Below are 13065 nucleotides of genomic sequence, written 5' to 3' on the forward strand. Positions count from 1 at the left end.
GGATAGAGGAGGACAAATCGAAATTAAATAACTACCTTGAAGATTAGACTTTCAAATTATTAGAATAGGTTTCGATGCAGCTATGGAGTGTAATATTATATACAGGGCTTTAGTGTTACTGAAATATCGTATTAGGTGAGTAGTGGTATAGTAAAGAAAAGAGGGAGGACTGGTACAATAAAGAGTGTAAGAAGAAGAGGAAGTTAGTCATTATAGCTCTAGGAGAATACGGGAAATACGAGCTAAGGGGTTAAGCGAAACGTTTTTCAAGCTAAGGACGGAGGTTAAGAAAATATTAGTGAGAGGAAAAAAGCATGGCAGAAGGTGCAAACGGAAGAGATAAACAGGGATTGTGGAAGGAGAAATGAGTGGGCGAATGTAAATAAAATTAATAGGGGTGCGAAAAGAGATACAAAGCAGAAATTTGATTACGGGATATAGGTGGAGTATTTCCAGAAACTATTAGGTGACAAGGAAGTGTGGATAAGGGTAGAAGGAGGATATGAGATTGAAAGGGGGTTAGAGATAGGAAGTCGTGAGTTGGATAAAGGAATAACAGATGATGAGTTTGTGGAAGTGACACGTAAATAAAAGAACAGGACAGCGGTAGGGGAAAATGGGATAACAAATATATATTGGAAGGAAGTAGTGAAAGATAGTCAGATGAGAGAGAGTTTGTTTAAGTTTCTCTGAGCAAGGTATACACGGGTATTTTAGCTAACAGGTTGAAGAAGTGGACGGAAGATTACTCTATATTATCGATATACCAGAGTGGCTTCAGAAAAGGGAGGGGGACGACAGATTATTTAATGAATGCAAGAACGATAATAGATAAATCCGTGAGAAATGAAGGTAGCAAAGTGTTTATAGCAGCTATAGGCTTTCAGAAGGCGTTTGATACAGTGAGCAGGCTTTGTTTGAAGGACTGGGGAGGGTAGGGGTTGCAGAAAAGATGAGAAGAACGATCAAAGCCGTATAAGAAAAGGTCTACTGTAGCATTAGTGTAGAGGAATGGGTGGTTAGTGGATTGATTGAATCGAAAGGAGGTTTGAAACAGGGATGTAAATTATTGCCAATTCTTTTCCTGTTGTTTATTAACGGCTTATTAGGTGGCCACGGTGAGGGAAAATGTGCCTGTCCAGTTGTAGGGGTGCAAGATATAACTTGTGGACAAGGGTTCTAACGCGAATGTGAGCTAGATGTTGTGTGGTGCATTCAGTGATATCAAGAACACTGTGTTTTCTCGACTTCCAAGTGAGATAGGATCCTTGTAAGATCTAGTTTCTTGGCAAATGCAGAATGTGTATAGGCTATGCCGTTGGTGGACATACTTCGTGTCACTGTGGCTCAAGCGTCTTTCCGTTATACAAAATATTTATATTTATCACATTGAGAAGGTTGTAAATGAAGGTCACATATCTTATCACATGATTTTGAGGGTATATAGGAGTTGTAGTAAGAATGTAAATAAAACGGCTTGCAAGTCGCTGGCAAGACCCCGATTAGAGGATGGTTCCAGTGCATTGGACCCACACCAGGGTTACTTGATTCGAGAACTGGAACAGATCCAAAGGAAAGCAGCGCGATTCGTTCTGGGTAATTTCTGACAGAAAAAATAGTGTTACGAAAATTCTACAAACTTTGGGCTGGAACGATCTGGGAGTTTGGAGACGAACTGTTCGACTATGCGGTATGTTACGAGCTGTCATAGGAAGGATGGCGTGGTGTTTTATCCGTAAAAACACGTACTTCATATTGTAAAAATCCGCCTGTGGCTAATTCTTGATGGATGCAGTATTTTTGAATCTATCTCTTAGCTCAGATCAGGGCAAAATATATCTTCCGCTGAACTCTCGGTCTCATGTTTGACTGTGGCGATATGGAAGCTTCTGAGGTGGCGCTGAGGAGTGGCATTCGGAGAATAATTTTTTTCCGGGTCAACTTTTAAGCAGACTAAAGCGGAAATGAAGGTGAAGGTCAGGGGAAGACGCGGATGAGAGGGTTTGCGTCTACGGTGGTGTCACATGGTAGGAGAGGGTCAGGGGGGCGCGCGTTTCATGCCCTTTATCCAATCTATTTTCGGCAACCCTGTCGCCAGTACGGACCCGCCATACTTACTCAGTATATGTCTTGACCACGTGCGTGCAGTTACTATCATAGCCCGTTTAAAACAGCAGTGAGAGAATTTTATCAGTGTGATTCGCTAACAATAAACAGTGTATGTGCGTATTTTGTGCTAATTATTAATATTCTCCGAGTCTCTTGTACGTTTATTCGTTCTCTTTATTTTGTCTTGTGAATTATAATGTGTACATAGAACTTCGTGCAATGGATCCGAAACAAAACTCAACAAACTGTTATCAGTTGAAAAAGAAACGCAACATTTTTACGTCCGGCGAAAGAGAAATGATTCTGTCTGTTTATAGGCATTTCCTAGCGAAAACTGTTTGTCGGTGGGATTACTACCTTTAATGAAGCGGCAAGGCAGACGGCTGAGGCAGTGGGAGCTTCATATACAACCGTGCTTGTAACGTTCCAGACGTCACAGTGTAATTATATTAATTTTATTATGTGTAATTAATTCAGGAATTTAACGTCATGATATTTATCTTGGTATGTAATTTTATTATAATTCATGTTTAATCATTTGCTCACTATCATTTCATTACTTTGTAACTACGACTTGTAAACGAGGGCTGAATATCCTAATATTCACTTAGATTCTTGCGACATTCGTTTAAATTTAACTTGCAGTAGATTTCCTCTATCTTGCCACATCACCGAGGAAGAAGGAAGGACAAATTTAGACATCAAATTCTGGGAAAAGCGAGCACGTGTTCAAGCGTTGTAACGACAACTACCGTATTTCGACCAGAATAATTCAAACTGATCACCGCCTATATTTTCAAAGGAGCGTCATGTTGCCATGGATACTGAGTGAAAGGGCTAATAGAAGAACAGTTGATATCATGGTTAAGACCCATCAACTCTAATATCTGGAGTGGGGAGAGACGTGTCAACTGATTGGACCACGTGTAGCGACCTGTAATTAGAGCCAGAGAAGGTTATAAAAGGGCGTGTTGGAGCTCTTGGCTTGACTCTTCTTGATTCTTCTTGATTCTGCATTCGTCTTCTGCATTCGTTATTATTAATCATCTTGATTCTTCGATCTTGTATTTCGCTGTAGGTCTGAGAACTTGTCTTATGGTTGTTGTACCATAGTGGACTAGTGTGATAGTTTATCACTTCTACATTAATTACTTCATTACCACGACGTGGTACTTAGGAATTTCTGAATGAGGGGTGTATAGCCACTCTCATCAGGAAGTACGTACAGTTCGGCTACTAGACCGGTTTGTACCAGTCTAAGACAATAGGTAGTATTAAACTAGATAGAAATGAAACTTCAGGGCACATTTTCAGTAAAGTTGGAAGGATTATTAATTGAGTATCCTCTCCACATAACCCAAGGAGGTTTTTCTAACTATGACTTAGGGCTCATCTCCAATATATGGAATAGAGCATAATAGGGAGTGTTAGTGTCGAAGCCATCTTCCAATTAATGGTCGGTGCACTTAGCAAGGCAGGAATGGTACTTAGCTGCAGATGAAGAGATCTCAAAGACGACCGGTGATGTTCCAGCTACAAGGATGGAAGCTTTCCAAGGACCAGCAGAACAAGACTACATGGTGAGCAAGCGAGTTAAAAATATTGCAAGTTTTCGCGAAGTAGAGTCATTCAACTTTTTGTTAAATTCATTTCCTATTTTAAATTCAGTTCTCGTTAAACCGTCGTCATTTATATTCAATATAATAAATAGTATTTTTCTAGTTCACTTTAATCAATCTGCCTTAATTAGCCTTTTGATTTCTAATTCTCCGGCTTAATGATTAGTGCACTATCACCCCACCCCTGTGATAAGAGTCCGTCCAAGCTTGATTATAAATTTTTATCTTTAAGTCATCAACTTAAAGATTGGCGCCCTTAGCTTGCATGGTTGCATTTCTCGTTCAATGATTGTTCTCCGAAAGGGGGAAGCCACATAAATGCCGCTCCAACGTAGGGCGAGAAAATCATTAAGTACGGAGCAGTTAATGACAGTAACGATATCAGAATTCGTATTATGGGCAAAATTTGGATATCCACGTTGCATTAGGAGTGTTTGATTGTGGGGAGGGTCATGGCTGATCAGACGAAAGAGGAGAGGATGTTGCGCAGTGGACGGGCGATTAAAGGCAATAACGTATTGAGTTCAGAGGAAGAGTTGTGTAGTCTAGTAGAGGAAATTGAAGATAGAAGTGTAAGTAGTATGGAGAGTGAAGGCAAGTAGAAAGAAGTCAGTATGGAGTCAGATGATAGTAGGATGGGGGGCGAAGCGGAAGTAAACACTAACAATGAAAGTAATAATAATGATCAGTTAATGGGAATGATGCAGTTAATGTTGAGTAAGATAGAGGACAGTAAATCTGAAATAAAAAATGAATTGGAACAAATTAAAACAGATGTAGAACAAACTAAATCAGAAATTAAAAATGAAGTAGAACAAACTAAACGAGAATTAAGTAAGGCATTGAATGAACACAAGGTAGAAGCTAATAAAAGGATGGACGAACATAGCAAACAGTTACAAGAATTATTTAAACAAAATGAAAGATTTAACAAGCAGATAGAGGAACAGAAAGAGATAACTAAGCAAAACAAACAAGAGGTAGAAAAGAAATTTGTAGAGCAGAGGAGTGAGTTGTTGGAATTAATGGGGAAGGAAAACAACTCTACTAGGGAGGAAGTAATGAGGCAGGTCACTAGTATTGATAAGAGAGTTGAGACTCAAAGAGGGGAGATACGGGTATTCAAAGACCACGTCCAACAAGAGATAGACACAGTAAAGCTTAGAATAGAAGATGAGACGCGGGCAAGTGAAGAAAGGTTTGCGATAGCTGAAGAGAATAAGATTGAAATTAGGACATTGAAAGAGAAGCAGGTTAATTTGGAGAGCGAAATTGATAGGAGAGACAAAGATGTAGAATGCCGGATGGAGAAAGCAGAAAATCAGTTAAAACAGGTGGCAAAGGATAAACAGGTTTTCACGGGAAAGCAATGTCTAGGAAATAGTTACATTAGGGAAATTGAACTACCTAAATTTAATGGGAAACAAACGAACCCGCTAGATTTCCTTAAGATGATAGAAAAACGATTTGAAAAGCGTCTAGAGGAAGGGTCTATGGACTGGGAAGACGTTATGGAAAATACTGACCATGCTTTTGTAGGAGAAACTCGGTCTTGGTTCATGGTATATAGGCAAACGATGACGAACCTGAAAGAATTCAGAAATAAGTTTAGAGATAAATTCTGGAATGAAGCGATACAAGCTCGGGAGAGAGAAAGGGTGGTATTTGGGAGGTACAAACGGCATGAGGGAGTCACTATGACCGAGTACTTCCTGGCCCATGTCATGATTTGTCAGAACTTAGATGGTATAACCGAGGGGTCTGATGTAGTAAGACTACTTTTGAGACATTTTCCGGACAGGGTGAGAGAAGCGGCCTGCATGCAAAGAGTTGGTACTATTCAGGAGATGGAGAACCTACTAGGCAGTTTTGATGCTTTAGGCAACCTTAGGAGTAGAACGGAGAATATACAGAGCTTTAGTCATCACAACGGAATGAGACATAACGGAAGAACACAGAATCACGAAGCTCGCAATCAGTTCAGACCTCAGCATAACAGTAGGAGCGGAGCACCTGAATATATGACAGGAAATTCCCAACGGGGGCCAGAGCAATGTACTAATGAGTCCAACGTCAATACACAAAGGGGACCTTTAAACTAACTAGAGGCTGTAATCTTAGGTCAGAATTCCAGCCTAGTACGAAGGTAGCGAAGTGTGTTGTCATGAAAGTGTTACCATATGACCTAGATGTTAGAGACGATTTGTTGTATGAACCCGAGCAGAATAATGGAGATTCAAGTAATAAAGTAGTCAATCCCGTTGTTAAATTGAAAGTTTGGGGGGCGTGGGTTAAAGTTTTGATTGATTCTGGTAGCCAAATATCATGTATTAGTTCTCAGTGGTATGAGTCATTAGTGAAACAGGGTATTCAGTTGGAGGAAATGCCTGTTAAGTCTACTTTCATCATTACGGCTGTTGGAAAGAGGTCTAAGCAAATTTGTAAACAAGTAGCTGTTCCGATCTGTATTAATAATTTTATTAGCGTTCAGATATGTTTGGTAATTCCGCATTTGATATTTGATCTTATCTTGGGATCTGACTGGTTAACGTTAAAATTGGCTCAGTTAAATTACAATGATTTAGTGCTAAATTTGAGGTGGAATAATGAGGATATCAAGGTCAAGTTTGAGGAGGAAATTCAGAGGAAAACGGAAGTTAGTACAGTGTGGAGAATGAGAGAGGTTTCTAAAGTTAATGAAGAGGCTAGTGAGGGCCTGAAGTTGTGCCAGTTGTGGATTAATGAGGATAAAATATGTGGCTTGAAAGAAGCCGTAAGTAGAAATCATTTAAATGAAGTCCAGAAGGACAAGTTATTTGAAGTGTTGTGTGAACACGTGGAGATTTTCTCCGAGAAACCTGGTGTTACCCATCTGTACGAGCATTCTTTTTCTGTGCTGGATAAGACTCCATTCAGCGGACCGCGGTATCCGATACCACACAAATATGCCATAGCCGTAGAGGATCAAATTCAAGCTATGTTAGCAGACGATGTGATTGAATTATCAAACAGTCAATACGTTAATCCCTTAATTGTCGTACCTAAGTCTGTTGGATCAATACGTCTGTGTATTGAATGCGAGAGCGAAGTGAATGGTTCATATAACATTAGTAGTTTACGGAGATACCTGTCGTATGAGGTGGCTGAACCGGATTGTAAGAGATAGGTCAGTAACACGGGGAAGTTGCTACCTGTTATGTCAGACTACGAGCGGAATGTGTTTACCTCTCATTGTGGTGGTATTTCCTAGTTGTGTTTGTAAACAAGGGAGGTGTTTGTGTGTAGCGGTAGAGTTACGCTCGTTCATTGCCGATAGATCGTCTGTTTTCTGTATGTGAGGCCATGAAATTTTATATCATCTGTTTTCTGAGATGTTACCGAAGGCTAATTAAAGCTGACGACGGCAAATAATTAATTTTCCCGTATGTGCATTTCTAACTTGCAATAATTTTACCGTGAGCTTAAATCGCGTGTGTATTCGTGTGAAGTGTATTGCATCCTGCTTCAAGATAAGGTTGAAACATTCGAGAGAGTGATTAAGGTGTAAATTGGTTGTATCATTTGTTTTCCATGGTTTTAATGTAAAAGATTGGAAGAGAATGTGTTACTGCTATCTAGCAAAGAATGTCGGAAAGATGGAGAGTAAAAGGACTAATAGACACTCGGGAGAGTTTGTAATCTGAATTGTATATATATTATGTTATATTCTCAAAGATAATCTTGTTTTTAAAAAAATGGGAAGTTGCTCGTGTTGGGCATAATTTAGTATCTAAACCTCAAGATGAACTGAAATAACAGACATTCGCAATGGTAAGCAGTCTAAGAGAGATATGGAAACAGTGAGATATAATTAATTGTATGAAAATAATGTCGCTCGTAATGGGCAGGTAATAGAGGTATTTCAAGTCAATGTGGGAGTAAGAGTGTGAGTTCTCAACGCATGTGATATTTGTTAAGAACTCATGGGGGCGTATGTAACGTTCTAGACGTCACAGTGTAATTATGTTAATTTTATTATGTGTAATTAATTCAGGAATTTAACGTCATGATATTTATCTTGGTATGTAATTTTATTATAATTCATGTTTAATCATTTGCTCACTATCATTTCATTACTTTGTAACTACGACTTGTAAACGAGGGCTGAATATCCTAATATTCACTTAGATTCTTGCGACATTCGTTTAAATTTAACTTGCAGTAGATTTCCTCTATCTTGCCACATCACCGAGGAAGAAGGAAGGACAAATTTAGACATCAAATTCTGGGAAAAGCGAGCACGTGTTCAAGCGTTGTAACGACAACTACCGTATTTCGACCAGAATAATTCAAACTGATCACCGCCTATATTTTCAAAGGAGCGTCATGTTGCCATGGATACTGAGTGAAAGGGCTAATAGAAGAACAGTTGATATCATGGTTAAGACCCATCAACTCTAATATCTGGAGTGGAGAGAGACGTGTCAACTGATTGGACCACGTGTAGCGACCTGTAATTAGAGCCAGAGAAGGTTATAAAAGGGCGTGTTGGAGCTCTTGGCTTGACTCTTCTTGATTCTTCTTGATTCTGCATTCGTCTTCTGCATTCGTTATTATTAATCTTCTTGATTCTTCGATCTTGTATTTCGCTGTAGGTCTGAGAACTTGTCTTATGGTTGTTGTACCATAGTGGACTAGTGTGATAGTTTATCACTTCTACATTAATTACTTCATTACCACGACGTGGTACTTAGGAATTTCTGAATGAGAGGTGTATAGCCACTCTCATCAGGAAGTACGTACAGCTCGGCTACTAGACCGGTTTGTACCAGTCTAAGACAATAGGTAGTATTAAACTAGATAGAAATGAAACTTCAGGGCACATTTTCAGTAAAGTTGGAAGGATTATTAATTGAGTATCCTCTCCACATAACCCAAGGAGGTTTTTCTAACCATGACTTAGGGCTCATCTCCAATATATGGAATAGAGCATAATAGGGAGTGTTAGTGTCGAAGCCATCTTCCAATTAATGGTCGGTGCACTTAGCAAGGCAGGAATGGTACTTAGCTGCAGATGAAGAGATCTCAAAGACGACCGGTGATGTTCCAGCTACAAGGATGGAAGCTTTCCAAGGACCAGCAGAACAAGACTACATGGTGAGCAAGCGAGTTAAAAATATTGCAAGTTTTCGCGAAGTAGAGTCATTCAACTTTTTGTTAAATTCATTTCCTATTTTAAATTCAGTTCTCGTTAAACCGTCGTCATTTATATTCAATATAATAAATAGTATTTTTCTAGTTCACTTTAATCAATCTGCCTTAATTAGCCTTTTGATTTCTAATTCTCCGGCTTAATGATTAGTGCACTATCACCCCACCCCTGTGATAAGAGTCCGTCCAAGCTTGATTATAAATTTTTATCTTTAAGTCATCAACTTAAAGATTGGCGCCCTTAGCTTGCATGGTTGCATTTCTCGTTCAATGATTGTTCTCCGAAAGGGGGAAGCCACATGCTTAAGATAAAAGTGGATTATAAAAACGGAAGAGGGATGCAGACCCCTCGAAAGCACAGAGGAACAGAAAGGACTGTAACTAGACTACACAAGTATGTTTCGTTTACTCGAGCGGCAGTATAAATGTTCACGTGCTGTACAGGGAGAACGATCTACCAGCACTAAATAAAGCTCCACTTCCACTAAACAACTTGTTAATGAGGACGATGATTGATCTTCCAACGTTCTCTAAAACAACCATATGGAGACTACTGTTAGATCATCATCATCATCATCATCATCATCATCATCATCATCATCATCATCATCATCGGTTTGCCCTTCCAGTGAGCCGGGTAGGGTGTTTGAAAACGAGCGTCTTCCAAAGTTGCCTATTCAAAAACATTTCGTTGTCCAAGACAGATTCCCAATTCCATCCTCTTCTCTCCACGTCTTCCCTCAGTTGATCCATCCATCTTCTTCTTGGTCTTCCAGCTGGTCTTCTACCTGTTATTCTCTTTTCTAAATAAGCACATGGTAACCTTGTGCAATTCATTCGTTTAACATGCCCAAACCATTTAAGCCTAGATGACCTAAGTGTTTCCTCCATCGATTCATTTAGACCTAGGTTAGATCGGATCTCATCATTTTTCACATGGTCAAGTCGGGTCTTTTGGAGGGCAGTTCTAAGAAATTTCATTTCACAAGCTTGAATCCTACAACAATCCTTTGATGTTAGTGTTCAGGTTTCCAGAGAATATGTAAGGATAGGAATTAAATATGATATGGGGGTTAAATACATAAAGCGTAGGAGAGCGTCGTTGTTAATTGACAGGGAAGACATTGTCGCTTGGCGTCATAGGTATTTACGCAGTAAGTTATTCGCGAGGTGAGGGCCAAATGAAAAGCCATAGTGTACACAGATGTGACATGGTCAAACGCCGGCCTACGAAGTCCAGAGTTTGGGTTGATACATCTATATGATGCTTGTTGTTTTAAGGGGCCTAACATCGAAGGTCATCGGCCCAATACATCTATTAAGACAGCCACGCAAGCATGGAAGGAGGGCCTTACCACAGGTAGCAAGGCTCCCTCGGGCAAAAGGGTCGTGTACTACTGATCCATGCAGGGACTGAATTTGGGTTCGTGGAGGGAGAAGAACTTATATTTGTGGGCAAGAAGACCGGTGACTACCATAGCGAAGTGGACGGTGAGCGGTATGAATTGTAGAAGACAGGTGGTCTAATGTTCTAAGGGGAAGGAGACAGCAGGCTAAGGGCTCTATTCAGGATCAGAATTCAGGACAGGTGTCTGTGAGAAATCGGTACGAGTCACTCCAAGGAGCACAACAGAGGGAAGATGAGGAACAGGAAACTGTTGCTGAGATGTGTGGAAGTAGGAGGAAGGGAAACGGTAGGAAAGGGAAATGTAGAGTAGAGGATAGGAAAAGACAGGTGGAACAGGTTCATGGGAGGGAGGAAAGGGAGGAGGAAGAGGCTTCTGCAGCTATCAGGAAAGAGAGGGATGACCAGGAGGGGGTATCAAAGGAGGTGGTTAGGGTTGAGGCTCTGGTCATGGGGGATTCCATCGTTAGACATGTGGGGAAAGTGTGTAGAGGAAAGGGAACCAGGGTAGAGTGTTATCAAGGAATTAGGTTAAGGCAGATGTTGAGGAAAGTAGAGAAGAAAGAGGAGGCGAAGGAGAAGGTGGTAGTGTTTCACATTGGTACCAACAACGTAAGGGAAGCTGGAATAAGTACCAACATAATGGGGGATGTTTGGGATCTGGTAAATGTAGCACGGGTGAAGTTTAAGGAAGCGGAGATTATCAGTGGAATACTGTGTAGGAGGGATAGTGACTGGAGGGTGATCGGGGATTTAAAATGAGACTATGGAGAGGGTGTGTGGAAAACTGGGAGTGAGATTTCTAGATCCTAATGGATGGGTAGGAGATAGGGATCTGCGCTAAGATGGCCTTCACTTACACCGCAGTGGTACGTATAAGTTAGGAAATGAGTTTGGAAGGGTAATCGGGAGGTACATTCATGGAAACCGGGTGGTCTAGGGAGCGGTGATAAGTATGCAGAGATCTGGAAGTCAAGTAGGGATGATAAAAAATGTTAGTGTTGAACTGTAGAAGTATTGTAAAGAAAGGAATAGAATTAAGTAATTTAATAGATATATACCTACCAGACATTGTAATATGAGCTGAATCATGGATGAGAAATGATATAATGGATGCAGAAATTTTCTCACGGAACTAGAGTGTGTATTGTAGAGATGGGATAGGAATGGTGGGAGGGGGAGTATTCATTCTGGTGAAAGAACAATTTGTAAGCTACGGAAATGTTAAAGATGACAAACATGAAATTCTAGGTGTAAGGCTCATTTCTAAAGATAATAGGCAACTTGATGTCTTTGGAGTGTACAGACCGGGAAAGGGTAGCGCTGACACGGATTCAGAATTATTTGATACGATAATCAGCTATGTGGGAAACGACATGCAAAGGAATGTGCTTGTAGTGGGAGATCTGAGTTTACCAAATGTCAATTGGGAAGGAAATGCGAACGACAGGAAGCATGACCAACAAATGGCAAATAAGCTAATATGGGAAGAACAGCTGATTCACAAAATGATGGAACCGACTAGAGACAAAATACACTGGACATGGTGCTGGTAAAACCACATGAGCTCTATAGAGACACCGAAGTAATATATGATATTAGTGATCATGAAGCTGTTTTTGTCGTAGTTAAAAATAAATGTGATAGAAAGGAAGGTCTTAAAAATAGGACTATTAGGCAGTACAATATGGCTGATAAAGCAGGCATGAGGTAGTTTTAAAAAAGTAATTATGATCGGTGGAAAATGGTAAATAAAAATGTAAACAGACTCTGGGATGGTTTTAAAGCAATTGTTGAGGAATGTGAAAACAGGTTTGCACCTTTAAAGATGGTAAGGAATAGTAAATATCCACCTTATTATCATAGAGAAGTAAAGAGACTAAGAAGGAGGTGCAGATTGGATAGAAATATAGTTATAAATGGCTGTGGAAGTAAGGATAAATTGAAGGAACTTACTAGGAATTCGAATCTAGGAAAGAAGGCAGCTAAGGATAACTTGATGGCAAGCATAATTGGCAGTCATACAAATTTTAGTGAAAAATGAAGGGTATGTATAGGTACTTTAAGGCAGAAACAGGTTCCAGCAAGGATATTCCAGGAATAATTAATGAAAAAGGGGAGTGTGTGTGTGAGGATCTTCAAAAGGCGGAAGTATGCAGTCAGTAGTATGTAAAGATTGTTGCTTACAAGGGCAATGTCCAAATAAAGGAGGTGACTAATGCTAAAAAAGTATTAACATTTACGTATGATAACAATGATATTTACAATAATATACAAAAGTTGAAAACTAGAAAAGCGGCTGGAATTGATAAGATTTCTGGAGATATACTAAAGACGATGGGTTGGGATAGAGTACCATATCTGAAATACATATTTGATTATTGTTTGTTTGAAGGAGCTATACCAAATGAATGGAGAGTTGCTATAGTAGCCCCTGTGTATAAAGGAAAGGGTGATAGATATAAAGCTGAAAATTACAGGCCAGTAAGTTTGACATGCGTTGCATGTAAGCTTTGGGAAGGCATTCTTTCTGATTATATTAGACATGTTTGTGAAATTAATAACTAGTTCGATAGAAAGCTGTTCGGTTTTAGGAAAGGTTATTCCACTGAAGCTCAACTTGTAGGATTCCAGCAAGATATAGCAGATATCTTGGATTCAGGAGGTCAAATGGACTGTATCGCGATTGACCTGTCTAAAGCATTTTATAGGGTGGATCATGGGAGACTACTGACAAAAATG

This window comes from Anabrus simplex, chromosome 2 (genome assembly GCF_040414725.1).
Source record: "Anabrus simplex isolate iqAnaSimp1 chromosome 2, ASM4041472v1, whole genome shotgun sequence".
In the NCBI taxonomy this organism is placed as follows: domain Eukaryota; kingdom Metazoa; phylum Arthropoda; class Insecta; order Orthoptera; family Tettigoniidae; genus Anabrus; species Anabrus simplex.